Raw genomic sequence first — 8,995 nt, 5'->3', positions numbered from 1 at the left:
ATTACCGGGCACTCAACGACATCACGGTTAAGAACCACTACCCACTCCACCTGATGACGATGTCATTCGAGTCGTTGCAGGGAGCCCGGATCTTCACCTAGCTGGACTTACGTAAGGCCTACAACCTGGTGAGGATTCGGGAGGGGAAGGAGTGGAAGACAGCTTTTAACACACCCAGTGGGCATTATGAGTACCAAGTAATGCCGTTCGGTCTAGCCAATGCGCCTGCGGTGTTCCAGGCGTTGGTCAATGATGTGCTACGGGACCTCCTCGACCACAGCATCTTCGTGTATTTGGATGACATCCTAATATTTTCAAAGGACATGAGTGAACACCAGCAGCACGTTCGGCAGGTCCTCCAACGCCTTCTCCGTCACCAGCTCTACGTCAAGGCGGAGAAGTGCGTGTTCCACACGGAGACAGTCTCCTTCCTGGGGTTCATCATCACCCAGGGGGACCTACGGATGGACCCAGCCAAGGTCAGCGCGGTACTGAATTGGCCCCAGCCCTCCTCCCTCAAGCAACTACAACGGTTTTTAGGGTTCGCTAATTTTTATAATGATTCATTCGCAATTTTAGCTCCCTAGCCGCTCCCCTGACAGCCCTCACCCAGACGAGCGTGCGCTCCTTCGCCTGGACCCCGGAAGCGGGGAACGCATTCAATGCGCTTAAGCCGCACTTTACATCAGCCCCGTTCCTAGGGAATCCTGATCCGTCCCTACCGTTCATTGTGGCGGTGGATGCTTCAGACGTTGCAGTGGGAGTAATCCTGTCCCAACGGTTCCTCACGGACGGTAAGACTCACCCCTGCTCGTTTTTCTCCCGTCAGCTGTCCCCGGCAGAGCGGAATTATGACGTGGGGAACCATGAGCTGCTAGCAGTCAAGCTCGCCCTGGGGGAGTGGAGGCATTGGCTAGAGGGGGCCACCCATCCATTCGTTGTATGGACTGACCATAAGAACTTAGCCTACATTCAGGGGGCCAAGAGGCTCAACTCGCCCCAGGCCAGGTGGGCGTTGTTCTTCACCGGGTTCCGGTTCACAATCTCATACCGTTCGGGGTCAAAGAACACCAAGCCTGACGCGCTCTCCCGGCAGTTTGACCCCGTGGACCTGGAGGAGAGGGACGACCCCATTGTCCCCAACACCCTGGTTGCTGCCCCAGTTTCGTGGGTAATCGATAGGCTGGTCAGAGCAGCGCTACGGCGGGAGCCCGATCCAGGCAGAGGTCCATCGGGGAGGATGTACGTACCCAAGGCGGCGCGCTCACAACTGCTTCAGTGGGCACACGACCTCACCAGCCATCTGGGGGGCGCCAGGACGTTGGAGTTCCTGCGTAGGAGGTTCTGGTGGCCATCAGCTGAGGGGGATACGCACGCCTTCGTGGCCGCTTGCCCGGTGTGCGCGTACACGAAGAGCTCACGTCAGCCCGCGGCCGGACTGCTCCAACCCCTGCCTATTCCTAAGCAGCCCTGGTCCCACATCTCGCTGGATTTCATTTCTACCCTACCCCCCTCGGATGGATACACAGTCATCCTGGTCGTTGTGGACCGGTTTTTGAAGGCTGCCCACGTCATTCCCCTACTGCAGCACGTTTTCCGGGTCCACGGCCATCCCCAAGATGTGGTGTCGGATCGGGGCCCTCAGTTCGCCTCCAGGTTCTGGAAGGCGTTCGCCACCTGCCTCGGCGCTTCCGTCAGCTTGTCTTCCGGATCTGTTTCAGGATGGGGTCGCAGTTCCAGAGAGACCCACTAGGTGTCATCCTCCGACAACCTCAGGCACCTCCTCACTCACAGTCTGGACTAATCATCATCCTATTGGTGTCACCTGTTTCTACCTGTTCACCTGTGTATTTATGCCCTCACTTCCCTGTGTTCCCTTGCTCAGTTTTCTCTGCTAGTTTCTCTGTGCTCAGCAGTACTAATCAGTCTCTGATCTGAGAAGTATGTACAGTTACTCAAGAAGTGTTCTCCCTGTTTCTTTATTATTTCAGTCATAGTTATATTTCGTATTTTGGCTGTCAGCCTGTTTTTGGAGACTTATTTGCTCCACCTTTCTTTTATTGTGTTAAGTCCGTTGTTTTGTATCCTGGCTTTGGGACCACCAGTAAAGATCCTTGTTTCACCATCTCTGCCTACTGCCTACTGTCTATCCTGCACCACACCTGGGTCACACCTCACACCAACCCTTACATGTCTGAGTCTGAAATCATTGTCTTTCACATAATGGCTTTGTCTGTCAATGTGGCATAATGGTAGTTTCATCATTTGAATTTCAGGTACAAGGAACAACTAACATTCTGTAGACGTGAATGAAGTTCCACAAAGGTATTTGAAAGAAGAAAAAACTAAGTTTGGTTGCTCTGAAGTCACTTTATTTTCAGACGGAAGTGCTTTAATGGTTTGGGAGAGGAGAGAAACCCTACATACATAACTTACCCACTAGGGGAGGCTATAGCATCTGAAAATGAATAAATATTTCACCTCTCTTTTTCACCCATGTACTTAGATAGACAACACTAGTGCCCAAATACCTGTTTTAGCATAGGCAGCACCATTGAGGACTTTCACCATTTTCAAGTACTCAACTGGGTGGGACTTCCTATAGGTTAAGAAAGGATCCCATGATTCCATCCAGGTCCCCAGGAGGGATCAGCCAATTAATTATACTTGTGAGCAAACATTCCATAACTGCAGGCGGCAGTAAATCACCAACCATAGCTTATACCTGTTCAAACAGCACACTCCAGGGGTCAGTATGTAACGTTTCAGTTTGTTTGCCAACTCACATCACTGAAACTCACTTAGATAATACCTTTGATAATACAGCGGTAGCAATACATGGTTATAACATCTACAGAAAATACAGAAATACCAATGGTGGAGGTGTTGCTGTTTAAAGTCAGAATCACATTCCTGTAAAGCTTAGAGAGGATATCATGTTAAATGCTGTTCAAGTAATATGGCTACAGGTTCATCTGCCTCACCTAAAGCCCATTCTTGTGGGAAGATGCTATAGACCACCAAGTGCTAACAGTCAGTATCTGGATAACATGTGTGAAATGCTTGATAATGTATGTAATATCAACAGAGAGGTATATTTTCTGGGTGATTAAAATATTGACTGTAACCAGTGCCTGCAACCTGGTTCAGGTTATCAGTCAACCTACCAGGTTAGTTAAAAACAGCACAGGAATTAAATCATCAACACGTATTGATCACATCTTTACTAATGCTGCAGAAATTTGCTTGAAAGCAGTATCCAGATCCATCGGATGTAGTGATCACAATATAGTAGCCATATCTAGGAAAACAAAAGTTCCAGAGGCTGGGCCTAATATAGTGTATAAGAGGTAATACAATAAGTGTTGTAGTTTTGATTCCTATGTTGTTGATGTAAAGAATGTGTTGGTCTGTGGTGTGTAACAGGGAAGGACATTCAACAAGCACAGCACTTACACAAATGACTGATGATTGGCTGAGAGAAATTGATGATAAAAATATTGTGGGGGGCTGTTTTGTTAGAGTTCAGTGCGGCTTTTGACATTATCGATCATAGTATGCTGCTGGAAAAACCTATTTGTTATGGCTTTACACCCCCTGTTATATTGTGGATAAAGAGTTACCTGTCTAACAGAACACAGAGGGTGTTCTTTAATGGGAGCCTCTCCAACATAATCCAGGTAAAATCAGGAATTTCCCAGGCCACCTGACTAGGCCCGTTACTTTTTTCAATCTTTATTAATGACATGCCACTGGCTTTGAGTAAAGCCAGTGTGTCTATGTATGCGGATGACTCAACACTATACACGTCAGCTACTACAGTGACTGAAATGACTGCAACACTTAACAAAGAGCTGCAGTTAGTTTCAGAATGGGTGGCAAGGAATAAGTTAGTGCTAAATATTTCCAAAACTAAAAGCATTGTATTTGGGACAAATCATTCACTAAACCCTAAACCTCGACTAAATATTCTAATGAATAATGTGGAAATTTAGCAAGTTGAGGTGACTAAACTGCTTGGAGTAACCCTGGATTGTAAACTGTCATAGTCAAAATATATATTGATACAACAGTAGCTAAGATGCAGAGAAGTCTGTCCTTAATAAAGTGCAGCTCTACATTCTTAACAGCACTATCAACAAGGCAGGTCCAACAGGCTCTAATTTTGTCGCACATGGACTACTGTTCAGTCGTGTGCCAGGTGCCACAAAGAGGGACTTAGGAAAATTGCAATTGGCTCAGAACAGGGCAGCACGGCTGGCCCTTGGATGTACACAGAGAGCTAACATTAATAATATGCATGTCAATCTCTCCTGGCTCAAAGTGGAGGAGAGATTGACTTCATCACTACTTGTATTTGTGAGAGGTATTGACATGTTGAAAGCACCGAGCTGTCTGTTTAAACGACTAGCATAAAGCTCAGACACCCATGCATACCCCACAAGACATGCCACCAGAGGTCTCTTCACAGTCCCCAAGTCCAGTACAGACTATGGGAGGCGCCCAGTACTACATAGAGCCATCACTACATGGAACTCTATTCCACATCAGGTAACTGATGTAAGCAGTAGAATCAGATTTAAAAAACAGATAAAAAATACACCTTATGGATCAGCGGGGACTGTGAAGCAACACAAACATAGGCACAGACACATGCATACACACATGATAACATACACACTATACACACACAGGGATTTTGTGTTGTAGATATGTGGTAGTGGAGTAGGGGCCTGAGGGCAAACACTTAGTGTGTTGTGAAATCTGTTATGAATGTGTTGTAATTTTGCCAGACCCCAGGAAGAGTAGCTGCTGCCTTGGCAGGAACTAATGGGGATCCCTAATAAAAACAAATACAAATAGTAGTAGAAGAAAACAGACTTCTTCAAAATGGAGATTGCCTCAATGGCGCTGTCCGTCCTGTCACAGACGCCATAATGGGACAGATACAAAGATGCGATGTCTATCTAGGTCAGGGCTGTTCAATTGCGGTCCTGGAGGGCCGAAACACTTCTAGTTTTTGTTTCTACCTGGTAGTTAATTACACTCACCTGGTGTCCCAGGCCTGAATTAGTCCCTGATTAGAAGGAGAGGATGAAAACCAGAAGTGTTTTATCCCTCCAGGACCAACATTGAACAGCCCTGATCTAAGTCTATGATTTCACCTCAGCTAGCCAGAGCCCCATAGCCTGGTGGAACCAGCCTGATCTAAGTCTATGATTTCACCTCAGCTAGCCAGAGTCCCATAGCCTGGTGGAACCAGTCTGATCTAAGTCTATGATTTCACCTCACCTAGCCAGAGCCCCATAGCCTGGTGGAACCAGCCTGATCTAAGTCTATGATTTCATCTCCCTAGCCAGAGCCCAATAGCCTGGTGGAACCAGCCTGATCTCGTGATAGCTTACATTGACCAGGCTACACCAAGGACTACATTGCAAAGAACTGTATTTAACGCTTTCATGTGTTATCTTGTTGGATTTCTTTCTACTTTTAAATTGTTTTTAAACTGTACAAATTGTTTTACCCCAAAATACATCTAATCACAGTTAGGGCTGTGGCAGTCATGACATTTTGTAAGGTGGTGATTGTCTAGCAAATAACTGCTGGTCTCACGATAATTGACCATTAATTAACATAAACACATTTAGCATATCCTGGCATCCACGCATAGCCTACAAGCCACTGATGCAGACCTTTAGAAAGATCAGTCTAATAAACCCATGTAATATAGCCTACACCACCACAATAAATCCATTATTTATTTTAGACAGGTCTAAAGAAACATGATATGAAGAAAATGTAGTCTATTTCAGAAGAACAGAATAGCATACTGTGAGTTGTCCTGATCTGGCTATTCCATATGGCTGTGGGCTACACTAGTTCATTTAGCAGACAAGATTTGCTTAGAATTCTGTGGCATTATTTTATATTATTTTATAGTATGAAGAATACAATTGAACATAACTGAATAAAATAGAAAGGATATTTTCTCCAAACGATTTGAGGGAGTGCACACATGCGACTATTCTGTGTTGAGCAGTTAACAAAGAAACAGGTACTCCTATATACTTAATTTAGAGTTATTTATGCCACTTTACTTGTGATACAAATGTTGGGGTATATGTTTAGATTTTTTATACATTCTAAGGCTGCATGATGTGACTCTAATGATGATTCGAAAAAAGTTGCATGAAAGGCTTTGTTTTTTGCATGCTTTGTTTTTTGTGCAGGCTGTACACACTTCATCAGTCTCCTTCACAATTTGACAAGCACTTGATAATGCCTTGAATTTCCTGGCTGCATCCCCTTTGTGTGGCCGTAATGCCCCCTAAAAGAATACATGCCTTTTGCAGTCAGTGGCCGTTGTGCCCTTGGGCTGAATATAATAATTATAATTCCCTTCTCCCAGCTGCTTGCAGATGCACCTCTCACTCACATGGCTCTCTGTGTCATGTGATCGGGTCTTTCTCACAGGCTACAAGTGAAGACAGACACATCGGGGAGGCAACTGCGTGCGTCCTTATCCAATTCCGAGGTGCATATTGAAAATATTGGAAGAACTGTCCACATTTACTTTTCGTCAGCAAAAGCACTAGCCTATGTCAATCTACTATCCTCCATAGTACAAAAGTTGACCTATTCTGTGCGAGAAATAAATACTCCAAACGTAGTCTGGGACAGTTGTGGGATGCGATAGATCCCAAATTAAAACAACCACTAGAATCAAAAAACATGTTTTAAGCAATGACCCTGACACAACAGATAAGAACGTTTAGCTTAAAACGTTGATAAACTATTAGGCTATTTCTTCACATTATAAGCGCAGCAATGCGCACACGGCAGTAGGCTATAAGCGTGAATGTTCCATTAGCGGGAAAACACCATTCTCAAAAGTGACCACAAATGCGATTATGCATGTAATGTTTTTATTATAAAGGTGCATTTCTATGGTGAAAATTATCTTCCCCAAACTTGAAACTCATGCGCTGGGTTTGTATGCCAGTTGGGCTCTACACCCATTGTAAAACGGATTAATGTGCTTCATTTTAAGAAGTTATTTGGCCACTTTAGTTGTGATACAAACCTTATCAAAACATATAGGCCTATGGGCTAGGCTACATGAGGTGTGCAACTATGATTTGAAAAAGTCACACAAAAAAAGCATGGCTGTTTCTTGCCTTAAGCTGGGGATCATTCACCAGTGATAATATATCATTCACAACTGACAGGCTAATATTGTCACCCATCACACTATTCTTGATTTAATCTTGTCTTTACATACACTACCAGTCAAATGTTTGGACACACCTACTCATTCCAGGGTTTTTCTTTATTTTTTTACTATTTTCTACATTGTAGAATAATAGTTAAGACATCAAAACTATGAAATAACACATATGGAATCATGTAGTAACCAAAAAAGTGTTAAACAAATCAAAATATATTTTATATTTGAGAGGCAAAGGGTGGCTATTTGAAGAATCTCAAATATAAAATATATTTTGATTTGTTTAACACTTTTTTGGTTACTACATGATTCCATATGTGTTATTTCATAGTTCTGAAGTCTTCACTATTATTCTACAATGTAAAAAATTGTAAAAAAATTAAGAAAAACCCTTGAATGAGTAGGTGTGTCCAAACTTTTGACTGGTACTGTATACTAAATAATATGTGTGAAATTTGTTTTTATTTAGAATGGACCATTATCATGCACCTGTCTCGAAACAGCGAATGGAGGATGCTTTTCCTGTGGTTCATTTTAATGCCAGCCAGGTAGGCTATACTCCTGTTGTAAAGAGAAGCAATGTGCTTAATATTAGGAATGTTGAGAAATAAATATAGCAGGCCTAGCCTATAGAAAGCTGATGGGATCCTCCTCTTTTTAATAGATGTCATCACTCTGTTTTCTCACACAATTGCATAGCCTATAGAAATGTTCCACAACATGGGCTCTCATGCAGTGTTTGATTAGAATTTAGATTACATTTGCATTGATGTCAAGAGTGATTAGAGGGACTGTCACGCGACGTGTATACGGTCAGCGAAGTCAAACGCAGGACACAGAGCGGCTGGCAACGTACTTTACTGAACACAGTAATAAACGTTCAAAACAACAAACCTCCAAACAGGGAGGAAAACACAAATACCCGTAATACAAAGCAACTGCCGAAATGACAAAGAACAATCACACACAAAATAACCAATGAGAGACAGGGGGTAATATAGGGAATACAATCCAACATAATGGGAAACAGGTGTAAACAATAAAGACTAAACAAGACAAACACTGAAACATCGATCGGCAGCAGCTAGTACTCCGGGGACGACGAACGCCGAAGCCTGCCCGAGCAAGGAGGAGGAGCAGCCTCGGCTGAATCCGTGACAGGGACAATAGAGTGCTGAGTACCAGGCAGTTAGCAAGTTTGGTAGGCTCTCATGCAGTGTTTGATTAGAATTTAGATTACATTTGCATTGATGTCAAGAGTGATTAGAGGGACAATAGAGTGCTGAGTACCAGGCAGTTAGCAAGTTTGGTACTAATGACCATCAGCAGCATCAGAGCTTGGAGAACCCTAATTACCATGACTAAACGGTCACGTGGAATTTGACTGCCTTCATAATAATAATAATAATATGCCATTTAGCAGATGCTTTTATCCAAAGCGATTTACAGTCATGTGCGCATACATTTTTACGTATGGGTGGTCCCGGGGATCGAACCCACTACCCTGGCGTTACAAGCACTATGCTCTACCAATTGAGCTACAGAGGACCACCGGTGTGGCAGTAATATGTTCACCGTAACAGCCCTAATCACAACCAACATCTTTGTCAATGCAGTGAGCAAAGCTGAGATATATCCCAGAGGGACCCTATTCTCAACCATGAAATTCTTGAGATAGGTCATTCCCAGGCCATCTGTCCTCAGGGCACCTCATTCTTTCATTGTCACCCATGTATCACAGTACCACCAGATCATTGAAAAACCACA

Source organism: Coregonus lavaretus (assembly GCF_964263955.1).
Source record: "Coregonus lavaretus genome assembly, chromosome: 17".
Classification (NCBI taxonomy): domain Eukaryota; kingdom Metazoa; phylum Chordata; class Actinopteri; order Salmoniformes; family Salmonidae; genus Coregonus; species Coregonus lavaretus.
Note: the sequence above shows the minus strand (reverse complement) of the source record.